Raw genomic sequence first — 25,974 nt, forward strand, 5'->3', positions numbered from 1 at the left:
CAATATCTAGGCCCCTCCTATTTTTATACACCTCAATGCTGTCGCCCATCAGGCTCCTCTGTTCCAAGGAAAACAAACCCATCCTATCCAATCTGTCCTCATAGCAAAGTTGCTCCACTCCCGGCAACATCTACGTAAATCTCCTCTGTACCCTCTCCAGCGTATTCACGTCCTTCCTTCAATGCGGTGACTAGAACTGCACGCAGTACTCCAGCTGTGGCCTAACCAGAATTTTATACAGTTCTAGCATAACCCACTTGCTGTTCTGTTCCTTGCTTCTGCCAATAAATGCAACCATTCCATATGACCTTCTTAACCAACTTTTCCAACTTTCCAGCTACCTTCAGGGATCTGTGGACAAGCAATCCCAGTTACCTTTGTTCCTCTACACTTCTCAATGTCATACCAGTTGATGTGTATTCCCTTTCCTTGCTAGCCCTCCACAAATGCGCGATCTCTCACATCTCTGGATTAAATTCCATTTGCGACTGCTCTACCCCCTTATCAGTTGATTGATATCTTCCTGGAGTCTCCAGCTTTCTTCTTCATTGTCAACCCACTGCCTATTTTAATAACACCTGAAAACTTCGTCATCATAACACCTATATTCAAGTTTAGATCATTGATAAATACCATAAAAAGCAATGGATCTGGCACTGAAAACTGCGGAACCCCACTGGAAACATACTTCCAGTCACAAAAACACCCATCAAACATTACCCTTTGCTTCCTGCCTCTGAGCCAAATTTGGATCCAATATGCCACTTCGCCCTGAATCACATGGGCTTTTACTTAGAAAATGCATAATCATTAAATGTTATCCTGCCTTCATGGGAAAACATCATTAATTGACTGATGATCTTCATTTGCACTACTGAAGAAATGTTAACTGAAGGAGAGTCCTTAATTGAATAACTTAGCTGTGCTCTGCACTTTACCTCTGAATCCATAAACCATTTTGGACACTGTGCTTTAGAAGTCTGCTTCAAAATGTTCATTGCTGGTAACATGTACATGAGACGTTGGAAACAGTGAGATAGACTGTAGTGCAAGGGACTGGTTATTGTGAAACAGCAAAGAAAATATACATTCTGGAAGAATACCATCGAAAAGAAGTGTGACCCGAACAGCCAAAAAGAAGATGAAGTGCTGAGCCCTTTTCAGCAAAAAATTATTTTCCCAAACATTTCTCTGACCGAATCTTCACAAAACAAAAATGATGCTTTTAAAGTCATTAAACCCGAATTTTCGTGCACCCGAATCTTCTGAATCAGATGCCTCTCGTTGTGCCGACTGAATCCATGTCCCTTTCAATATTCTGCTGACATGCACACTATTGTGTCCGGAACCAATGTCCTAGGGGGAGTGTTTGCTAGTGCTGTTGGGGAGGAGTTAAACTAATATTGCAGGGGGATGGGAACCTCTACAGGGAGACAGAGGGAGACAAAAAGGAGGCAAAAGCAAAAGACAGAAAGGAGATGAGGAAAAGTGGAGGGCAGAGAAACCCAAGGCAAAGAACAAAAAGGGCCACTGTACAGCAAAATTCTAAAAGGACAAAGGGTGTTAAAAAAGCAAGCCTGAAGGCTTTGTGTCTTAATGCAAGGAGTATCCGCAATAAGGTGGATGAATTAATTGTGCAAATAGATGTTAACAAATATGATGTGATTGGGATTACGGAGACGTGGCTCCAGGATGATCAGGGCTGGGAACTCAACATCCAGGGGTATTCAACATTCAGGAAGGATAGAATAAAAGGAAAAGGAGGTGGGGTAGCATTGCTGGTTAAAGAGGAGATTAATGCAATAGTTAGGAAAGACATTAGCTTGGATGATGTGGAATCTATATGGGTAGAGCTGCAGAACACTAAAGGGCAAAAATCGTTAGTGGGAGTTGTGTACAGACCTCCAAACAGTAGTAGTGATGTTGGGGAGGGCATCAAACAGGAAATTAGGAGTGCATGCAATAAAGGTGCAGCAGTTATAATGGGTGACTTTAATATGCACATAGATTGGGCTAGCCAAACTGGAAGCAATACGGTGGAGGAGGATTTCCTGGAATGCATAAGGGATGGTTTTCTAGACCAATATGTCGAGGAACCAACTAGGGGGGAGGCCATCTTAGACTGGGTGTTGTGTAATGAGAGAGGATTAATTAGCAATCTCATTGTGCGAGGCCCCTTGGGGAAGAGTGACCATAATATGGTGGAATTCTGCATTAGGATGGAGAATGAAACAGTTAATTCAGAGACCATGGTCCAGAACTTAAAGAAGGGTAACTTTGAAGGTATGAGGCGTGAATTGGCTAGGATAGATTGGCGAATGATACTTAAGGGGTTGACTGTGAATGGGCAATGGCAGACATTTAGAGACCGCATGGATGAATTACAACAATTGTACATTCCTGTCTGGCGTAAAAATAAAAAAGGGAAGGTGGCTCAACCGTGGCTATCAAGGGAAATCAGGGATAGTATTAAAGCCAAGGAAGTGGCATACAAATTGGCCAGAAATAGCAGCGAACCTGGGGACTGGGAGAAATGTAGAACTCAGCAGAGGAGGACAAAGGGTTTGATTAGGGCAGGGAAAATGGAGTATGAGAAGAAGCTTGCAGGGAACATTAAGGCGGATTGCAAAAGTTTCTATAGGTATGTCAAGAGAAAAAGGTTAGTAAAGACAAACGTAGGTCCCCTGCAGTCAGAATCAGGGGAAGTCATAACGGTGAACAAAGAAATGGCAGACCAATTGAACAAGTACTTTGGTTCAGTATTCACTAAGGAGGACACAAACAACCTTCCGGATATAAAAGTGGTCAGAGGGTCTATTAAGGAGGAGGAACTGAGGGAAATCTTTATTAGTCGGGAAATTGTGTTGGGGAAATTGATGGGATTGAAGGCCGATAAATCCCCAGGGCCTGATCGACTGCATCCCAGAGTACTTCAGGAGGTGGCCTTGGAAATAGCGGATGCATTGACAGTCATTTTCCAACATTCCATTGACTCTGGATCAGTTCCTATCGAGTGGAGGGTAGCCAATGTAACCCCACTTTTTAAAAAAGGAGGGAGAGAGAAAGCAGGGAATTATAGACCGGTCAGCCTGACCTCAGTAGTGGGTAAAATGATGGAATCAATTATTAAGGATGTCATAGCAGCGCATTTGGAAAATGGTGACATGATAGGTCCAAGTCAGCATGGATTTGTAAAAGGGAGATCATGCTTGACAAATCTTCTGGAATTTTTTGAGGATGTTTCCAATAAAGTGGACAAAGGAGTACCAGTTGATGTGGTATATTTGGACTTTCAGAAGGCTTTCGACAAGGTCCCACACAGGAGATTAATGTGCAAAGTTAAAGCACATGGGATTGGGGGTAGTGTGCTGACGTGGATTGAGAACTGGTTGTCAGACAGGAAGCAAAGAGTAGGAGTAAATGGGTACTTTTCGGAATGGCAGGCAGTGACTAGTGGGGTACCGCAGGGTTCTGTGCTGGGGCCCCAGCTGTTTACATTGTACATTAATGATTTAGACGAGGGGATTAAATGTAGTATCTCCAAATTTGCGGATGACACTAAGTTGGGTGGCAGTGTGAGCTGCGAGGAGGATGCTATGAGGCTACAGAGTGACTTGGATAGGTTAGGTGAGTGGGCAAATGCGTGGCAGATGAAGTATAATGTGGATAAATGTGAGGTTATCCACTTTGGTGGTAAAAACAGAGAGACAGACTATTATCTGAATGGTGACAGATTAGGAAAAGGGAAGGTGCAACGAGACCTGGGTGTCATGGTACATCAGTCATTGAAGGTTGGCATGCAGGTACAGCAGGCGGTTAAGAAAGCAAATGGCATGTTGGCCTTCATAGCGAGGGGATTTGAGTGCAGGGGCAGGGAGGTGTTGCTGCAGTTGTACAGGGCCTTGGTGAGGCCACACCTGGAGTATTGTGTACAGTTTTGGTCTCCTAACTTGAGGAAGGACATACTTGCTGTTGAGGGAGTGCAGCGAAGATTCACCAGCCTGATTCCCGGGATGGTGGGACTGACCTATCAAGAAAGACTGAATCAACTGGGCTTGTATTCACTGGAGTTCAGAAGAGTGAGAGGGGACCTCATAGAAACGTTTAAAATTCTGACGGGTTTGGACAGGTTGGATGCAGGAAGAATGTTCCCAATGTTGGGGAAGTCCAGAACCAGGGGTCACAGTCTAAGGATAAGGGGTAAGCCATTTAGGACCGAGATAAGGAGAAACTTCTTCACCCAGAGAGTGGTGAACCTGTGGAATTCTCTACCACAGGAAGTAGTTGAGGCCAATTCACTAAATATATTCAAAAGGGAGTTAGATGAAGTCCTTACTACTCGGGGGATCAAGGGGTATGGCGTGAAAGCAGGAAGTGGGTACTGAAGTTTCATGTTCAGCCATGAACTCGTTGAATGGCGGTGCAGGCTAGAAGGGCTGAATGGCCTGCTCCTGCACCTATTTTCTATGTTTCTATGTTTCTATTAAATGTGCCACTAACTTCTAGAATCAAAGAATAAGGGAATGGTTGCAGCCCGTCGAGCCCATGCCAACTCTCAACATGTCTCACTCCCCTGTCACTTACCCACAGCTGTGCAATTTTTTTCATTCGGATACTTATCCAACTCCATTTTGAAAGATAAGATTGAGTCTGACTCCACCGCCCTGTAGAGAAGTGTATTCCAGATTCTTAACCACTTGCTCAGGAATGGCCACACCTGTTCCTATGTATAAAGGCAGAGAAACACGGGATCAATTCCTGCCACACTCACAACCTTGCGAAATATAGCACCGTCATTCTATTCTCGTGACACAAGCTCGAGAAGTGTAGTCCAGCTGTTGAGGTTAAAGCTCTGGTTATGTTCCCAACAACGTTACTGGCACAGCGTTTCCGTAGTGTAGTGGTTATCACGTTCGCCTCACACGCGAAAGGTCCCTGGTTCGAAACCGGGCGGAAACATTATGCAAACGTGTTCAATTAATGATTAGATAAAATTAAATCATTCACATTTGTGGTGCAATATTAACAGAGTGCAGTGTCTCACGATGCTGGTCCATTTGCTGATTTCTCTCTGCAGTTCTGTTCACACTCAAATTCTACACAGTGTCTCTCACTCCCTCCCGTTTCCAGCCCTGACGCTGGAGAAACCATATCTCAAAGCTGCACATTCCGTGCATTCAGGTCAGCTGTGAGAGATTATTAAAGGATCCTACCACGCCACCACGCTTCACAACAGAAAATTAAAGCCACAAACAAACCCATCGACTAATCGCTCTTCCCCAGCTCCAGAATGAGTGAGGGCGGGACAAGCCCTAACTTCCGCTCCCACACTTTCCAATCAGCCGCTGCCGGCGGAAAGCGGAGAATGCAGCATCAAACAACGGTTTGCCGCCCTTCACTGGGCTGCAAAATGCCACCGTTCGAGACAACGCTCTCCGTACACCAAACAGCAGCCTCATAAGATGCTTCATCTCAGCTTCCTGAGTTCGAGCCCCAGCTTGCACGAACACTTCTTCACTGGAAACACCATTAATTATCTGATTGCCACGTTTTGCATCATGAAAGTAATCCTAACCGATAATTATATAATCATAGAGGTTTACAGCATGGAAGGAGTCATTTAAGCCCATCGTATCTGCACCGGCCAACAAATGTCCAGTTTTAGGTGTGTCCCCCTGCACCTTATTGCATTTCATGTGCACATCTCAGAACTTGTTAAATGTGGTGAGGGTTTCTGCCTGCACCACACTTTCAGGCAGTGAGTTTGAGACCCCCACAAACATCTGCATGCAGAATGTTCACTTCAAATCCCCTTTAACCCTTACACTAATTACTTTTAAATTATGCAGCCTGGTTGTTGACCACTCCACTATGTGAAATAGACCCTTTTAATCAACAATATCTAGGCCCCTCCTTTTTATATACACCTTAATGCTGTCGCCCATCAGCCTCCTCTGTTCCAAGGAAAACAAACCCATCCTATCCAATCTGTCCTCATAGCAAAGTTGCTCCACTCCCGGCAACATCTACGTAAATCTCCTCTGTACCCTCTCCAGCGTATTCACGTCCTTCCTTCAATGCGGTGACTAGAACTGCACGCAGTACTCATGCTGTGGCCTAACCAGAATTTTATACAGTTCTAGCATAACCCACTTGCTGTTCTGTTCCTTGCTTCTGCCAATAAATGCTACCATTCCATATGACTTCTTAACCAACTTTTCCAACTGGCCAGCTACCTTCAGGGATCTGTGGACAAGCAATCCCAGTTACCTTTGTTCCTCTACACTTCTCAATGTCATACCAGTTGATGTGTATTCCCTTTCCTTGTTAGCCCTCCACAAATGCGCTATCACTCACATCTCTGGATTAAATTCCATTTGCCACTGCTCTACCCCCTTATCTGTTGATTGATATCTTCCTGGAGTCTCCAGCTTTCTTCTTCATTATCAACCCACTGCCTATTTTAATAACACCTGAAAACTTCGTAATCATAACACCTATATTCAAGTTTAGATCATTGATAAATACCATAAAAAGCAATGGATCTGGCACTGAAAACTGCGGAACCCCACTGGAATCATCCTTCCAGTCATAAAAACACCCATCAAACATTACCCTTTGCTTACTGCCTCTGAGCCAAATTTGGATCCAATATGCCACTTCGCCCTGAATCACATGGGCATTTACTTAGAAAATGCATAATCATTAAATGTTATCCTGCCTTCATGGGAAAACATCATTAATTGACTGATGATCTTCATTTGCACAACTAAAGAAATGTTAACTGAAGGAGAGTCCTTAATTGAATAACTTATCTGTGCTCTGCACTTTACCTCTGAATCCATAAACCATATTGGACAGTGTGCTTTAGAAGTCTGCTTCAAAATGTTCCTTGCTGGTAACATGTACATGGGACGTTGGAAACAGTGAGATAGACTGTAGTGCAAGGGACTGGTTATTGTGAAACAGCAAAGAAAATATACATTCTGGAAGAATACCATCGAAAAGAAGTGTGGCCCTAACAGCCAAAAAGAAGATGAAGTGCTGAGCCCTTTTCAGCAAAAAATTCTTTTTCAAACATTTTTCTGACCGAATCTTCACAAAAGAAAAATGATGCTTTTAAAGTCATTAAACCCGAATTTTCATGCACCGGAATCTTCTGAATCAGATGCCTCTCGTTGTGCCGACTGAATCCATGTCCCTTTCAATATTCTGCTGACATGCACACTATTAAATGTGCCACTAACTTATAGAATCAAAGCATAAGGGAATGGATGCAGCCCGTCGAGCCCATGCCAACTCTCAACAAGTCTCACTCCCCTGTCTTTTACCCACAGCTGAGCAATTTTTTTCATTCGGATACTTATACAACGCCGTTTTGAAAGATAAGATTGAGTCTGACTCCACCGCCCTTTCGAGAAGTGTATTCCAGATTCTAACCAATTGCTGAGGAATGGCCACTCCTGTTCCTATGTATAAAGGCAGAGAAACACGGGATCAATTCCTGCCACACTCACAACCTTGCTAAATATCGCACCGTTATTCTATTCTCGTGACACAAGCTCCAGAAGTGTAGTCCAGCTGTTGAGGTTAAAGCTCTGGTTATGTTCCCAACAATGTTACTGCCACAGAGTTTCCGTAGTGTAGTGGTTATCACGTTCGCCTAACGCGCGAAAGGTCCCCGGTTCGAAACCGGGCGGAAACATTATGCAAACGTGTTCAATTAATGATAAGATAAAATTAAATCATTCATATTAGTGGTTCAATGTTAACAGAGTGCAGTGTCTCACGATGCTGTTCCATTTGCTGATTTCTCTCTGCAGTTCTGTTCACACTCAAATTCTACACAGTGTCTCTCACTCCCTCTCGTTTCCAGCCCTGACGCTGGAGAAACCATATCTCAAAGCTGCACATTCCGTGCATTCAGGTAAGCTGTGAGAGATTATTAAAGAATCCTGCCACGCCACCACGCTTCACAACAGAAAATTAAAGCCACAAACTAACCCATCGAATAATCGCTCTTCCCCAGCTCCAGATTGAGTGAGGGCGGGACAAGCCCTAACTTCCGCTCCCACACTCTCCAATCAGCCGCTGCCGGCGGAAAGCGGAGAATGCAGCATCAAACAGCGGTTTACCGCCCTTCACTGAGCTGCAAAATGCCACCGTTCGAGACAACGCTCCCCGTACACCGAACAGCAGCCTCATAAGATGCTTCATCTCAGCTTCCTGACTTCGAGCCCCAGCTTGCACGAACACTTCTTCACTGGAAACACCATTAATTATCTGATTGCCACGTTTTGCATCATGAAAGTAATCCTAACCGATAATTATTTCATCATAGAGGTTTACAGCATGGAAGGAGTCATTTACGCCCATCGTATCTGCACCGGCCAACAAATGCCCAGTTTTAGATGTGCACCCCTGCACCTTATTGCATTTCATGTGCACATCTAAGAACTGGTTAAATGTGGTGAGGGTTTCTGCCTGCACCACACTTTCAGGCAGTGAGTTTGAGACCCCCACAAATATCTGCATGCAGAATGTTCACTTCAAATCCCCTTTAACCCTTACACTAATTACTTTTAAATTATGCAGCCTGGTTGTTGACCACTCCACTATGTGAAATAGACCCTTTTACTCAACAATATCTAGGCCCCTCCTATTTTTATACACCTCAATGCTGTCGCCCATCAGGCTCCTCTGATCCAAGGAAAACAAACCCATCCTATCCAATCTGTCCTCATAGCAAAGTTGCTCCACTCCCGGCAACATCTACGTAAATCTCCTCTGTACCCTCTCCAGCGTATTCACGTTCTTCCATCAATGCGGTGAACAGAACTGCACGCAGTACTCCAGCTGTGGCCTAACCAGAATTTTATACAGTTCTAGCATAACCCACTTGCTGTTCTCTTCCTTGCTTCTGCCAATAAATGCAACCATTCCATATGACTTCTTATCCAACTTTTCCAACTGGCCAGCTACCTTCAGGGATCTGTGGACAAGCAATCCCAGTTACCTTTGTTCCTCTACACTTCTCAATGTCATACCAGTTGATGTGAATTCCCTTTCCTTGTTAGCCCTCCACAAATGCGCGATCTCTCACATCTCTGGTTTAAATTCAATTTGCCACTGCTCTACCCCCTTATCAGTTGATTGATATCTTCCTGGAGTCTCCAGCTTTCTTCTTCATTATCAACCACACTGCCTATTTTAATAACACCTGAAAACTTCGTAATCATAACACTTATCTTCAAGTTGAGATCATTGATAAATACCATAAAAAGCAATGGATCTGGCACTGAAAACTGTGGAAGCCCACTGGAAACATCCTTCCAGTCACAAAAACACCCATCAAACATTACCCTTTGCTTCCTGCCTGTGAGCCAAATTTGGATCCAATTTGCCACTTCGCCCTGAATCACATGGGCTTTTAATTAGAAAATGCATAATCATTAAATGTTATCCTGCCTTCATGGGAAAACATCATTAACTGACTGATGATCTTCATTTGCACAACTAAAGAAATGTTAACTGAAGGAGAGTCCTTAATTGAATAACTTCTCTGTGCTCTGCACTTTACCTCTGAATCCATAAACCATTTTGGACACTGTGCTTTAGAAGTCTGCTTCAAAATGTTCATTGCTGGTAACATGTATATGAGACGTTGGAAACAGTGAGATAGACTGTAGTGCAAGGGACTGGTTATTGTGAAACAGCAAAGAAAATATACATTCTGGAAGAATACCATCGAAAGGAAGTGTGGCCCTAACAGCCAAAAAGAAGATGAAGTGCTGAGCCCTTTTCAGCAAAAAATTATTTTTCAAACATTTCTCTGACCGAATCTTCACAAAAGAAAAATGATGCTTTTAAAGTCATTAAACCCGAATTTTCGTGCACCCAAATCTTCTGAATCAGATGCCTCTCATTGTGCCAACTGAATCCATGTCCCTTTCAATATTCTGCTGACATGCACACTATTAAATGTGCCACTAACTTATAGAATCAAAGAATAAGGGAATGGATGCAGCCCGTCGAGCCCATGCCAACTCTCAACAAGTCTCACTCCCCTGTCATTTACCCGCAGCTGTGCAATTTCTTTCAGTCGGATACTTATACAACTCCGTTTTGAAAGATAAGATTGAGTCTGACTCCACCGCCCTTTAGAGAAGTGTATTCCAGATTCTAACCACTTGCTGAGGAATGGCCACTCCTGTTCCTATGTATAAAGGCAGAGAAACACGGGATCAATTCCTGCCACACTCACAACCTTGCTAAATCTAGCACCGTTATTCTCTTCTCCTGACACAAGCTCCAGAAGTGTCGTCCAGCTGTTGAGGTTAACGCTCTGGTTATGATCCCAACGATGTTACTGCCACAGCGTTTACGTAGTGTTGTGGTTATCACGTTCGCCTAACACGCGACAGGTCCCCGGTTCGAAACCGGGCGGAAACATTATGCAAACGTGTTCAATTAATGATAAGATAAAATTAAATCAATCATATTAGTGGTTCAATGTTAACAGAGTGCAGTGTCTCACGGTGCTGTTCCATTTGCTGATTTCTCTCCACAGTTCTGTCTACACAGTGTATCTCACTCCCTCCCGTTTCCAGCCCTGACGCTGGAGAAACCATATCTCAAAGCTGCACATTCGGTGCATTCAGGTCAGCTGTGAGAGATTATTAAAGGATCCTGCCACGCCACCACGCTTCACAACAGAAAATTAAAGCCAGAAACAAACCCATCGACTAATCGCTCTTCCCCAGCTCCAGAGTGAGTGAGGGCGGGAGAAGTCCTAACTTCCGCTCCCACACTCTCCAATCAGCCGCTGCCGGCGGAAAGCGGAGAATGCAGCATCAAACAGCGGTTTACCGCCCTTCACTGGGTTGCAAAATGCCACCATTCGAGACAACGCTCCCCGTACACCGAACAGCAGCCTCATAAGATGCTTCATCTCAGCTTCCTGAGTTCGAGCCCCAGCTTGCACGAACACTTCTTCACTGGAAACACCATTAATTATCTGATTGCCACGTTTTGCATCATGAAAGTAATCCTAACCGATAGTTATATAATCATAGAGGTTTACAGCATGGAAGGAGTCATTTAAGCCCATCGTATCTGCACCGGCCAACAAATGCCCAGTTTTAGTTGTGTACACCTGCACCTTATTGCATTTCATGTGCACATCTAAGAACTGGTTAAATGTGGTGAGGGTTTCTGCCTGCACCACACTTTCAGGCAGTGAGTTTGAGACCCCCACAAACATCTGCATGCAGAATGTTCACTTCAAATCCCCTTTAACCCTTACACTAATTACTTTTAAATTATGCAGCCTGATTGTTGACCACTCCACTATGTGAAATAGACCCTTTTAATCAACAATATCTAGGCCCCTCCTATTTTTATACACCTCAATGCTGTCGCCCATCAGCTTCCTCTGTTCCAAGGAAAACAAACCCATCCTATTCAATCTGTCCTCATAGCAAAGTTGCTCCACTCCCGGCAACATCTACGTAAATCTCCTCTGTACCCTCTCCAGCGTATTCACGTTCTTCCTTCAATGCGGTGACCAGAACTGCACGCAGTACTCCAGCTGTGGCCTAACCAGAATTTTATACAGTTCTAGCACAACCCACTTGCTGTTCTGTTCCTTGCTTCTGCCAATAAATGCAACCATTCCATATGACTTCTTAACCAACTTTTCCAACTGGCCAGCTTCCTTCAGGGATCTGTGGACAAGCAATCCCAGTTACCTTTGTTCCTCTACACTTCTCAATATCATACCACTTGATGTGTATTCCCTTTCCTGGTTAGCCCTCCACAAATGCTCGATCTCTCACATCTCTCGATTAAATTCAATTTGCCACTGCTCTACCCCCTTATCAGTTGATTGATATCTTCCTGGAGTCTCCAGCTTTCTTCTTCATTATCAACCACACTGCCTATTTTAATAACACCTGAAAACTTCGTAATCATAACACCTATATTCAAGTTTAGATCATTGATAAATACCATAAAAGCAATGGTTTTGGCACTGAAAACTGTGGAACCCCACTGGAAACATCCTTCCAGTCACAAAAACACCCATCAAACATTACCATTTGCTTCCTGCCTCTGAGCCAAATTTGGATCCAATTTGCCACTTCGCCATGAATCACATGGGCTTTTACATAGAAAATGCATAATCATTAAATGTTATCCTGCCTTCATGGGAAAACATCATTAATTGACTGATGATCTTCATTTGCACAACTAAAGAAATGATAACTGAAGGAGAGTCCTTAATTGAATAACTTATCTGTGCTCTGCACTTTACCTCTGAATCCATAAACCATTTTGGACACTGTGCTTTAGAAGTCTGCTTCAAAATGTTCATTGCTGGTAACATGTACATGAGACGTTAGAAACAGTGAGATAGACTATAGTGCAAGGGACTGGTTATTGTGAAACAGCAAAGAAAATATACATTCTGGAAGAATACCATCGAAAAGAAGTGTGGCCCTAACAGCCAAAAAGAATATGAAGTGCTGAGCCCTTTTCAGCAAAAAATTATTTTTCAAACATTTCTCTGACCGAATCTTCACAAAACAAAAATGATGCTTTTAAAGTCATTAAACCCGAATTTTCGTGCACCCTAATCTTCTGAATCAGATGCCTCTCGTTGTGCCGACTGAATCCATGTCCCTTTCAATATTCTGCTGACATGCACACTATTAAATGTGCAACTAACTTATAGAATCAAAGAATAAGGGAATGGATGCAGCCCGTCGAGCCCATGCCAACTCTCAACAAATCTCACGCCCCTGTCATTTACCCACAGCTGTGCAATTTTTTTCATTCGGATACTTATCCAACTCCGTTTTGAAAGATAAGATTGAGTCTGACTCCACCGCCCTTTGGAGCAGTGTATTCCAGATTCTAACCACTTGCTGAGGAATGGCCACTCCTGTTCCTATGTTTAAAGGCAGAGAAACACGGGATCAATTCCTGCCACACTCACACCCTTGCTAAATATAGCACCATCATTCGATTCTCGTGACACAAGCTCCAGAAGTGTAGTCCAGCTGTTGAGGTTAAAGCTCTGGTTATGTTCCCAACAATGTTACTTCCACAGCTTTTCCGTAGTGTAGTGGTTATCACGTTCGCCTCACACGCGAAAAGTCCCCATTCCGAAACCGGGCGGGAACATTATGCAAACGTGTTCAATTAATGATAAGATAAAATTAAATCATTCATATTAGTGGTTCAATGTTAACAGAGTGCAGTGTCTCACGATGATGTTCCATTTTCTGATTTCTCTCTGCAGTTCTGTTCACACTCAAATTCTACACAGTGTCTCTCACTCCCTCCCGTTTCCAGCCCTGACGCTGGAGAAACCATATCTCAAAGCTGCACATTCCGTGCATTCAGGTCAGCTGTGAGAGATTATTAAAGGATCCTGCCACGCCACCACGCTTCACAACAGAAAATTAAAGCCACAAACAAACCCATCGACTAATCGCTCTTCCTCAGCTCCAGAGTGAGTGAGGGCGGGACAAGCCCTAACTTCCGCTCCCACACTCTCCAATCAGCCGCTGCCGGCGGAAAGCGGAGAATGCAGCATCAAACAGCGGTTTACTGCCCTTCACTGGGCTGCAAAATGCCACCGTTCCAGACAACGCTCCCCGTGCTCCGAACAGCAGCCTCATAAGATGCTTCATCTCAGCTTCCTGAGTTCGAGCCCCAACTTGCACGAACACTTCTTCACTGGAAACACCATTAATTATCTGATTGCCACGTTTTGCATCATGAAAGTGATCCTAACCGATAATTATATAATCATAGAGGTTCACAGCATGGAAAGAGTCATTTACGCCCATAGTATCTGCACCGGCCAACAAATGCCCAGTTTTAGGTGTGTACCCCTGCACCTTATTGCATTTCATGTGCACATCTAAGAACTGGTTAAATGTGGTGAGGGTTTCTGCCTGCACCACACTTTTAGGCAGTGAGTTTGAGACCCCCACAAACATCTGCATGCAGAATGTTCACTTCAAATCCCCTTTAACCCTTACACTAATTACTTTTAAGTTATGCAGCCTGGTTGTTGACCACTCCACTATGTGAAATAGACCCTTTTAATCAACAATATCTAGGCCCCTCCTACTTTTATACACCTCAATGCGGTCGCCCATCAGCCTCCTCTGTTCCAAGGAAAACAAACCCATCCTATCCAATCTGTCGTCATAGCAAAGTTGCTCCACTCCCGGCAACATCTACGTAAATCTCCTCTGTACCCTCTCCAGCGTATTCACGTTCTTCCTTCAATGCGGTGACCAGAACTGCACGCAGAACTCCAGCTGTGGCCTAACCACTATTTTATACAGTTCTAGCATAACCCACTTGCTGTTCTGTTCCTTGCTTCTGCCAATAAATGCAACCATTCCATATGAATTCTTAATCAACTTTTCCAACTGGTCAGCGACCTTCAGGGATCTGTGGACAAGCAATCCCAGTTACCTTTGTTCCTCTACACTTCTCAATGTCATACCAGTTGATGTGTATTCCCTTTCCTTGTTTGCCCTCCACAAATGCGCGATCTCTCATTTTCCACTGCTCTACCACCTTATCAGTTGATTGTTATCTTCCTGGAGTCTCCAGCTTTCTTCTTCATTATCAACCACACTGCCTATTTTAATAACACCTGAAAACTTCGGAATCATAACATCTATATTCAAGTTTAGATCATTGATAAATACCATAAAAAGCAATGGATCTGGCACTGAAAACTGTGGAACCCCACTGGAAACATCCTTCCAGTCACAAAAACACCCATCAAACATTAGCCTTTGCTTCCTGCCTCTGAGCCAAATTTGGATCCAATTTGCCACTTCGCCCTGAATCACATGGGCTTTTACTTAGAAAATGCATAATCATTAAATGTTATCCTGCCTTCATGGGAAAACATCATTAATTGACTGATGATAATCATTTGCACAACTAAAGAAATGTTAACTGAAGGAGAGTCCTTAATTGAATAAGTTATCTGTGCTCTGCACTTTACCTCTGAATCCATAAACCATTTTGGACACTGTGCTTTAGAAGTCTGTTTCAAAATGTTCCTTGCTGGTAACATGTACATGGGACGTTGGAAACAATGAGATAGACTGTAGTGCAAGGGACTGGTTATTGTGAAACAGGAAAGAAAATATACAATCTGGAAGAATACCATCGAAAAGAAGTGTGGCCCTAACAGCCAAAAAGAAGATGAAGGGCTGAGCCCTTTTCAGCAAAAAATGCTTTTCCCAAACATTTCTCTGACCGAATCTTCACAAAACAAAAATTATGCTTTTAAAGTCATTAAACCCGAATTTTCGTGCACCCGAATCTTCTGAATCAGATGCCTCTCGTTGTGCCGACTGAATCCATGTCCCTTTCAATATGCTGCTGACATGCACACTATTAAATGTGCCACAACTTATAGAATCAAAGAATAAGGGAATGGTTGCAGCCCGTCGAGCCCATGCCAACTCTCAACAAGTCTCACTCCCCTGTCATTTACCCAAAGCTGTGCAATTTCTTTCATTAGGATACTTATCCAACTCGGTTTGAAAGATAAGATTGAGTCTGACTCCACCGCCCTTTAGAGCAGTGTATTCAAGATTCTAACCACTTGCTGAGGAATGGCCACTCCTGTTCCCATGTATAAAGGCAGAGAAACACGCGATCAATTCCTGCCACACTCACAACCTTGCTAAATATAGCACCGTCATTCTATTATCGTGACACAAGCTCCAAAAGTGTAGTCCAGCTGTTGAGGTTAAAGCTCTGGTTATGTTCCCCACGGTGTTACTGCCACAACGTTTCCGTAGTGTAGTGGTTATCACGTTCGCCTCACACGTGAAAGGTCCCCGGTTCGAAACCGGGCGGACACATTATGCAAACGTGTTCAATTTATGATTAGATAAAATTAAATCATTCATATTAGTGGTTCAATAATAACAGAGTGCAGTGTCTCACGATGCTGTTCCATTTGCTGATTTCTCTCTGCAGTTCTGTACACACTCAACTTCTGCACAGTGTCTCTCACTCCCTCCCGTTTCCAGCCCTGACGCTGGAGAAACCATATCTCAAAGCTGCACATTCCGTGCATTCAGGTCAGCTGTGACAGATTATTAAAGGATCCTGCCACGCCACCACGCTTCACAACAGAAAATTAAAGCCACAAACAAACCCATCAACTAATCGCTCTTCCCCAGCTCCAGAGTGAGTGAGGGCGGGACAAGCCCTAACTTCCGCTCCCACACTCTCCAATCAGTGGCTGCCGGTGGAGAGCGGAGAATGCAACATCAAACAGCGGTTTACCACCCTTCACTGGGCTGCAAAATGCCACCGTCCGAGAAAACGCTCCCCGTACACCAAACAGCAGCCTCATAAGATGCTTCATCTCAACTTCCTGAGTTCGAGCCCCAGCTTGCACGAACACTTCTTCACTGGAAACACCATTAATTATCTGATTGCCACGTGTTGCATCATGAAAGTAATCCTAACCGATAATTATATAATCATAGATGTTTACAGCATGGAAGGAGTCATTTAAGCCCATCGTATCTGCACCGGCCAACAAATGCCCAGTTTTAGGTGTGTCCCCCTGCACCTTATTGCATTTCATGTGCACATCTCAGAACTTGTTAAATGTGGTGAGGGTTTCTGCCTGCACCACACTTTCAGGCAGTGAGTTTGAGACCCCCACAAACATCTGCATGCAGAATGTTCACTTCAAATGCCCTTTAACCCTTACACTAATTACTTTTAAATTATGCAGCCTGGTTGTTGACCACGCCGCTATGTGAAATAGACCCTTTTAAACAACAATATCTAGGCCCTTCCTATTTTTATACACCTCAATACTGTCGCCCATCAGCCTCCTCTGTTCCAAGGAAAACAAACCCATCCTATCCAATCTGTCCTCATAGCAAAGTTGCTCCACTGCCGGCAACAACTACGTAAAGCTCCTCTGTACCCTCTCCAGCGTATTCACGTCCTTCCTTCAATGCGGTGACTAGAACTGCACGCAGTACTCCAGCTGTGGCCTAACCAGAATTTTATACAGTTCTAGCATAAACCACTTGCTGTTCTGTTCCTTGCTTCTGCCAATAAATGCAACCATTCCATATGACTTCTTAACCAACTTTTCCAACTGGCCAGCTACCTTCAGGGATCTGTGGACAAGCAATCCCAGTTACCTTTGTTCCTCTACACTTCTCAATGTCATACCAGTTGATGTGTATTCCCTTTCCTTGTTAGCTTCCACAAATGCGCGATCTCTCACATCTCTGGATTAAATTCCATTTGCAACTGCTCTACCCCCTTATCAGTTGATTGATATCTTCCTGTAGTCTCCAGCTTTCTTCTTCATTATCAACCCACTGCCTATTTTAAAAACACCTGAAAACTTCGTGATCATAACACCTATAATCAAGTTTAGATCATTGATAAATACCATAAAAGCAATGGATCTGGCACTGAAAACTGTGGAACCCCACTGGAAACATCCTTCCAGTCACAAAATCACCCATCAAACATTACCCTTTGCTTCCTGCCTCTGAGCCAAATTTGGATCCAATTTGCCACTTCGCCCTGAATCACATGGGCTTTTACTTAGAAAATGCATAATCATTAAATGTTATCCTGCCTTCATGGGAAAACATCATTAATTGACTGATGATCTTCATTTGCACAACTAAAGAAATGTTAACTGAAGGAGAGTCCTTAATTGTATAACTTATCTGTGCTCTGCACTTTACCTCTGAATCCATAAACCATATTGGACAGTGTGCTTTAGAAGTCTGCTTCAAAATGTTCCTTGCTGGTAACATGTACATGGGACGTTGGAAACAGTGAGATAGACTGTAGTGCAAGGGACTGGTTATTGTGAAACAGCAAAGAAAATATACAGTCTGGAAGAATACCATCGAAAAGAAGTGTGACCCTAACAGCCAAAAAGAAGATGAAGTGCTGAGCCCTTTTCAGCAAAAAATTATTTTCCCAAACATTTTTCTGACCGAATCTTCACAAAACAAAAATGATGCTTTTAAAGTCATTAAACCCGAATTTTCGTGCACCCAAATCTTCTGAATCAGATGCCTCGCGTTGTGCCGACTGAATCCATGTCCCTTTCAATATTCTGCTGACATGCACACTATTAAATGTGCCACTAACTTATACAATCAAAGAATAAGGGAATGGTTGCAGCCCGTCGAGCCCATGCCAACTCTCAACAAGTCTCACTCCCCTGTCATTTACACACAGCTGTGCAATTTTTTTCATTCGGATACTCATCCAACTCGTTTTGAAAGATAAGAATGAGTCTGACTCCACCGCCCTTTAGAGCAGTGTATTCCAGATTTTAACCACTTGCTGAGGAATGGCCACTCCTGTTCCTATGTATAAAGGCAGAGAAACACGGGATCAATTCCTGCCACTCTCACAACCATGCTAAATTTCGAACCGTCATTCTATTCTCGTGACACAAGCTCCATAAGTGTAGTCCAGCTGTTGAGGTTAAAGCTCTGGTTATGTTCCCAACAATGCTACTGCCACAGCATTTCTGTAGCGTAGTGGTTATCACATTCGCCTCACATGCGAAAGGTCCCCGGTTCGAAACCGGGCGGAAACATTATGCAAACGTGTTCAATTAATGATTAGATAAAATTAAACCATTCATATTAGTGGTTCAATATTAACAGAGTGCAGTGTCTCACGATGCTGGTCCATTTGCTGATTTCTCTCTACCGTTCTGTTCACACTCAAATTCTTCACAGTGTCTCTCACTCCCTCCCGTTTCCAGCCCTGACGCTGGAGAAACCATATCTCAAAGCTGCACATTCCGTGCATTCAGGTCAGCTGTCAGCTTTTATTAAAGGATCCTGCCACGCCACCAAGCTTCACAACAGAAAATTAAAGCCACAAACAAACCCATCGACTAATCGCTCTTCCCCAGCTCCAGAATAAGTGAGGGTGGGACAAGCCCTAACTTCCGCTCCCACACTCTCCAATCAGCCGCTGCCGGCGGAAAGCGGAGAATGCAGCATCAAACAGCGGTTTACCGCCCTTCACTGGGCTGCAAAATGCCACCGTTCGAGACAACGCTCCCCGTACACTGAACAGCAGCCTCATAAGATGCTTCATCTCAGCTTCCTGAGTTCGAGCCCCAGCTTGCACGAACACTTCTTCACTGGAAACACCATTAATTATCTGATTGCCACGTTTTGCATCATGAAAGTAATCCTAACCGATAATTATATAATCATAGAGGTTTACAGCATGGAAGGAGTCATTTAAGCCCATCGTATCTGCACCGGCCAACAAATGCCCAGTTTTAGGTGTGTTCCCCTGCACCTTATTGCATTTCATGTGCACATCTAAGAACTTGTTAAATGTGGTGAGGGTTTCTGCCTGCACCACACTTTCAGGCAGTGAGTTTGAGACCCCCACAAACATCTGCATGCAGAATGTTCACTTCAAATCCCCTTTAACCCTTACACTAATTACTTTTAAATTATGCAGCCTGGTTGTTGACCACTCCGCTATGTGAAATCGACCCTTTTAAACAACAATATCTAGGCTCCTCCTATTTTTATACACCTCAATACTGTCGCCCATCAGCCTCCTCTGTTCCAAGGAAAACAAACCCATCCTATCCAATCTGTCCTCATAGCAAAGTTGCTCCACTCCCGGCAACAACTACGTAAATCTCCTCTGTACCCTCTCCAGCGTATTCACGTCCTTCCTTCAATGCGGTGACTAGAACTGCACGCAGTACTCCAGCTGTGGCCTAACCAGAATTTTATACAGTTCTAGCATAACCCACTTGCTGTTCTGTTCCTTGCTTCTGCCAATAAATGCTACCATTCCATATGACTTCTTAACCAACTTTTCCAACTGGCCAGCTACCTTCAGGGATCTGTGGACAAGCAATGCCAGTTACCTTTGTTCCTCTACACTTCTCAATGTCATACCAGTTGATGTGTATTCCCTTTCCTTGTTAACCCTCCACAAATGCGCTATCACTAACATCTCTGGAATAAATTCCATTTGCCACTGCTCTACCCCCTTATCTGTTGATTGATATCTTCCTGGAGTCTCCAGCTTTCTTCTTCATTATCAACCCACTGCCTATTTTAATAACACCTGAAAACTTCGTAATCATAACACCTATATTCAAGTTTAGATCATTGATAAATACCATAAAAAGCAATGGATCTGGCACTGAAAACTGCAGAACCCCACTGGAATCATCCTTCCAGTCACAAAAACACCCATCAAACATTACCCTTTGCTTACTGCCTCTGAGCCAAATTTGGATCCAATATGCCACTTCGCCCTGAATCACATGGGCATTTACTTAGAAAATGCATAATCATTAAATGTTATCCTGCCTTCATGGGAAAACATCATTAATTGACTGATGATCTTCATTTGCACAACTAAAGAAATGTTAACTGAAGGAGAGTCCTTAATTGAATAACTTATCTGTGCTCTGCACTTTACCTCTGAATCCCTAAACCATTTTGGACAGTGTGCTTTAGAAGTCTGCTTCAAAATGATCCTTGCAGGTAACATGTACATGGGACGTTGGAAACAGTGAGATAGACTGTAGTGCAAGGGACTGGTTATTGTGAAACAGCAAAGAAAATATACATTCTGGAAGAATACCATCGAAAAGAAGTGTGACCCTAACAGCCAAAAAGAAGATGAAGTGCTGAGCCCTTTTCAGCAAAAAATTATTTTCCCAAGCATTTTTCTGACCGAATCTTCACAAAACAAAAATGATGCTTTTAAAGTCATTAAACCCGAATTTTCGTGCACCCAAATCTTCTGAATCAGATGCCTCTCGTTGTGCCGACTGAATCCATGTCCCTTTCGATATTCTGCTGACATGCACACTATTAAATGTGCCACTAACTTATACAATCAAAGAATAAGGGAATGGTTGCAGCCCGTCGAGCCCATGCCAACTCTCAACAAGTCTCACTCCCCTGTCATTTACACACAGCTGTGCAAGTTTTTTCATTCGGATATTTAACCAACTCGTTTTGAAAGATAAGAATGAGTCTGACTCCACCGCCCTTGAGAGCAGTGTATTCCAGATTTTAACCACTTGCTGAGGAATGGCCACTCCTGTTCCTCTGTATAAAGGCAGAGAAACACGGGATCAATTCCTGCCACACTCACAACCTTGCTAAATTTCGCACCGTCATTCTATTCTCGTGACACAAGCTCCATAAGTGTAGTCCAGCTGTTGAGGTTAAAGCTCTGGTTATGTTCCCAACAATGCTGCTGCCACAGCATTTCCGTAGTGTAGTGGTTATCACGTTCGCCTCACACGCGAAATGTCCCCGGCTCGAAACCGGGCGGAAACATTATGCAAACGTGTTCAATTAATGATTAGCTAAAATTAAATCATTCATATTCGTGGTTCAATATTAACAGAGTGCAGAGTCTCACGATGCTGGTCCATTTGCTGATTTCTCTCTGCAGTTCTGTTCACACTCAAATTCTTCACAGTGTCTCTCACTCCCTCCCGTTTCCATCCCTGACGCTGGAGAAACCATATCTCAAAGCTGCACATTCCGTGCATTCAGGTCAGCTGTGAGCTTTTATTAAAGGATCCTGCCACGCCACCAAGCTTCACAACAGAAAATTAAAGCCACAAACAAACCCATCGACTAATCGCTCTTCCACAGCTCCAGAATGAGTGAGGGCGGGACAAGCCCTAACTTCCGCTCCCACACTCTCCAATCAGCCGCTGCCGGCGGAAAGCAGAGAATGCAGCATCAAACAGCGGTTTACCGCCCTTCACTGGGCTGCAAAATGCCACCGTTCCAGACAACGCTCCCCGTACACCGAACAGCAGCCTCATAAGATGCTTCATCTCAGCTTCCTGAGTTCGAGCCCCAGCTTGCACGAACACTTCTTCACTGGAAACACCATTAATTATCTGATTGCCACGTTTTGCATCATGAAAGTAATCCTAACCGATAATTATATAATCATAGAGGTTTACAGCATGGAAGGAGTCATTTAAGCCCATCGTATCTGCACCGGCCAACAAATGCCCAGTTTTAGGTGTGTCCCCCTGCACCTTATTGCATTTCATGTGCACATCTAAGAACTTGTTAAATGTGGTGAGGGTTTCTGCCTGCACCACACTTTCAGGCAGTGAGTTTGAGACCCCCACAAACATCTGCAAGCAGAATGTTCACTTCAAAACACCTTTAACCCTTACACTAATTACTTTTAAATTATGCAGCCTGGTTGTTGACCACTCCGCTATGTGAAATAGACCCTTTTAAACAACAATATCTAGGCCCCTCCTATTTTTATACACCTCAATACTGTCGCCCATCAGCCTCCTCTGTTCCAAGGAAAACAAACCCATCCTATCCAATCTGTCCTCATAGCAAAGTTGCTCCACTGCTGGCAACAACTACGTAAAGCTCCTCTGTACCCTCTCCAGCGTAATCACGTCCTTCCTTCAATGCGGTGACTAGAACTGCACGCAGTACTCCAGCTTTGGCCTAACCAGAATTTTATACAGTTCTAGCATAAACCACTTGCTGTTCTGTTCCTTGCTTCTGCCAATAAATGCAACCATTCCATATGACTTCTTAACCAACTTTTCCAACTGGCCAGCTACCTTCGGGGATCTGTGGACAAGCAATCCCAGTTACCTTTATCCTCTACACTTCTCAATGTCATACCAGTTGATGTGTATTCCCTTTCCTTGTTCGCCCTCCACAAATGCGCGATCTCTCACATCTCTGGATTAAATTCCATTTGCCACTGCTCTGCCCCCTTATCAGTTGATTGATATCTTCCTGGAGTCTCCAGCTTTCTTCTTCATTATCAACCCACTGCCTATTTTAATAACACCTGAAAACTTCGTAATCATAACACCTATATTCAAGTTTAGATCATTGATAAATACCATAAAAAGCAATGGATCTGGCACTGAAAACTGCGGAACCCCACTGGAATCATCCTTCCAGTCACAAAAACAACCATCAAACATTACCCTTTGCTTACTGCCTCTGAGCCAAATTTGGATCCAATTTGCCACTTCGCCCTGAATCACATGGGCATTTACTTAGAAAATGCATAATCATTAAATGTTATCCTGCCTTCATGGGAAAACATCATTAATTGACTGATGATCTTCATTTGCACAACTAAAGAAATGTTAACTGAAGGAGAGTCCTTAATTGAATAACTTATCTGTGCTCTGCACTTTACCTCTGAATCCATAAACGATATTGGACAGTGTGCTTTAGAAGTCTGCTTCAAAATGTTCCTTGCTGGTAACATGTACATGGGACGTTGGAAACAGTAAGATAGACTGTAGTGCAAGGGACTGGTTATTGTGAAACAGCAAAGAAAATATACAGTCTGGAAGAATACCATCGAAAAGAAGTGTGACCCTAACAGCCAAAAAGAAGATGAAGTGCTGAGCCCTTTTCAGCAAAAAATTCTTTTCCCAAACATTTTTCTGACCGAATCTTCACAAAACAAAAATGATGCTTTTAAAGTCATTAAACCCGAATTTTCGTGCACCCAAATCTTCTGAATCAGATGCCTCTCGTTGTGCCGACTGAATCCATGTCGCCTTTCAATATTCTGCTGACATGCACACTATTAAATGTGCCATTAACTTATACAATCAAAGAATAAGGGAATGGTTGCAGCCCGTCGAGCCCATGCCAACTCTCAACAAGTCTCACTCCCCTGTCATTTACACACAGCTGTGCAATTTTTTTCATTCGGATATTTATCCAACTCGTTTTGAAAGATAAGAATGAGTGTGACTCCACCGCCCTTTAGAGCAGTGTATTCCAGATTTTAACCACTTGCTGAGGAATGGCCACTCCTGTTCCGATGTATAAAGGCAGAGAAACACGGGATCAATTCCTGCCACACTCACAACCTTGCTAAATTTCGCACCGTCATTCTATTCTCGTGACACAAGCTCCATAAGTGTAGTCCAGCTGTTGAGGTTAAAGCTCTGGTTATGTTCCCAACAATGCTACTGCCACAGCGTTTCCGTAGTGTAGTGGTTATCACGTTCGCCTCACACGCGAAAGGTCCCGGTTCGAAACCGGGCGGAAACATTATGCAAACGTGTTCAATTAATGATTAGATAAAATTAAATCATTCATATTAGTGGTTCAATATTAACAGAGTGCAGTGTCTCACGATGCTGGTCCATTTGCTGATTTCTCTCTGCCGTTCTGTTCACACTCAAATTCTTCACAGTGTCTCTCACTCCCTCCCGTTTCCAGCCCTGACGCTGGAGAAACCACATCTCAAAGCTGCACATTCCGTGCATTCAGGTCAGCTGTCAGCTTTTATTAAAGGATCCTGCCACGCCACCAAGCTTCACAACAGAAAATTAAAGCCACAAACAAACCCATCGACTAATCGCTCTTCCCCAGCTCCAGAATGAGTGAGGGCGGGACAAGCCCTAACTTCCGCTCCCACACTCTCCAATCAGCCGCTGCCGGCGGAAAGCGGAGAATGCAGCATCAAACAGCGGTTTACCGCCCTTCAGTGGGCTGCAAAATGCCACCGTTCGAGACAACGCTCCCCGTACACCGAACAGCAGCCTCATAAGATGCTTCATCTCAGCTTCCTGAGTTCGAGCCCCAGCTTGCACGAACACTTCTTCACTAGAAACACCATTAATTATCTGGTTGCCACGTTTTGCATCATGAAAGTAATCCTAACCGATAATTATATAATCATAGAGGTTTGCAGCATGGAAGGAGTCATTTAAGCCCATCGTATCTGCACCGGCCAACAAATGCCCAGTTTTAGGTGTGTCCCCCTGCAACTTATTGCATTTCATGTGCACATCTAAGAACTTGTTAAATGTGGTGAGGGTTTCTGCCTGCACCACACTTTCAGGCAGTGAGTTTGAGACCCCCACAATCATCTGCATGCAGAATGTTCACTTCAAATCCCCTTTAACCCTTACACTAATTACTTTGAAATTATGCAGCCTGGTTGTTGACCACTCCGCTATGTGAAATAGACCCTTTTAAACAACAATATCTAGGCCCCTCCTATTTTTATACACCTCAATACTGTCGCCCATCAGCCTCCTCTGTTCCAAGGAAAACAAACCCATCCTATCCAATCTGTCCTCATAGCAAAGTTGCTCCACTCCCGGCAACAACTACGTAAATCTCCTCTGTACCCTCTCCAGCGTATTCACGTCCTTCCTTCAATGCGGTGACTAGAACTGCACGCAGTACTCCAGCTGTGGCCTAACAAGAATTTTATACAGTTCTAGCATAACCCACTTGCTGTTCTGTTCCTTGCTTCTGCCAATAAATGCTACCATTCCATATGACTTCTTAACCAACTTTTCCAACTGGCCAGCTACCTTCAGGGATCTGTGGACAAGCAATCCCAGTTTCCTTTGTTCCTCTACACTTCTCAATGTCATACCAGTTGATGTATATTCCCTTTCCTTGTTAGCCCTCCACAAATGCGCTATCACTAACATCTCTGGATTAAATTCAATTTGCCACTGCTCTACCCTCTTATCTGTTGATTGATATCTTCCTGGAGTCTCCAGCTTTCTTCTTCATTATCAACCCACTGCCTATTTTAATAACACCTGAAAACTTCGTAATCATAACACCTATATTCAAGTTTAGATCATTGATAAATACCATAAAAAGCAATGGATCTGGCACTGAAAACTGCAGAACCCCACTGGAATAATCCTTCCAGTCACAAAAACACCCATCAAACATTACCCTTTGCTTACTGCCTCTGAGCCAAATTTGGATCCAATATGCCACTTCGCCCTGAATCACATGGGCATTTACTTAGAAAAAGCATAATCATTAAATGTTATCCTGCCTTCATGGGAAAACATCATTAATTGACTGATGATCTTCATTTGCACAACTAAAGAAATGTTAACTG

The 25,974-nt window shown here is 43.6% G+C and overlaps 6 non-coding genes across 6 annotated transcripts; all 6 read left to right on the forward strand.

Annotated features, from left to right (window-relative positions):
• The first annotated feature begins 4,886 nt into the window (after window positions 1-4,886).
• Window positions 4,887-4,959, forward strand: trnav-cac (transfer RNA valine (anticodon CAC)). Its single transcript has one exon. It is a non-coding gene; the product is annotated as a tRNA-Val (tRNA).
• A 2,673-nt stretch (window positions 4,960-7,632) lies between these two features.
• On the forward strand, window positions 7,633-7,705 carry trnav-aac (transfer RNA valine (anticodon AAC)). Its single transcript has one exon. It is a non-coding gene; the product is annotated as a tRNA-Val (tRNA).
• Window positions 7,706-15,838: 8,133 nt separating this feature from the next.
• Window positions 15,839-15,911, forward strand: trnav-cac (transfer RNA valine (anticodon CAC)). The gene has a single exon. It is a non-coding gene; the product is annotated as a tRNA-Val (tRNA).
• A 2,671-nt stretch (window positions 15,912-18,582) lies between these two features.
• trnav-cac (transfer RNA valine (anticodon CAC)) lies at window positions 18,583-18,655 on the forward strand. The gene has a single exon. It is a non-coding gene; the product is annotated as a tRNA-Val (tRNA).
• A 2,673-nt stretch (window positions 18,656-21,328) lies between these two features.
• On the forward strand, window positions 21,329-21,401 carry trnav-cac (transfer RNA valine (anticodon CAC)). The gene has a single exon. It is a non-coding gene; the product is annotated as a tRNA-Val (tRNA).
• Window positions 21,402-24,074: 2,673 nt separating this feature from the next.
• On the forward strand, window positions 24,075-24,146 carry trnav-cac (transfer RNA valine (anticodon CAC)). The gene has a single exon. It is a non-coding gene; the product is annotated as a tRNA-Val (tRNA).
• The last annotated feature ends 1,828 nt before the right edge of the window (window positions 24,147-25,974 follow it).

Source organism: Pristiophorus japonicus, chromosome 3, assembly GCF_044704955.1.
Source record: "Pristiophorus japonicus isolate sPriJap1 chromosome 3, sPriJap1.hap1, whole genome shotgun sequence".
NCBI lineage: Eukaryota > Metazoa > Chordata > Chondrichthyes > Pristiophoridae > Pristiophorus > Pristiophorus japonicus.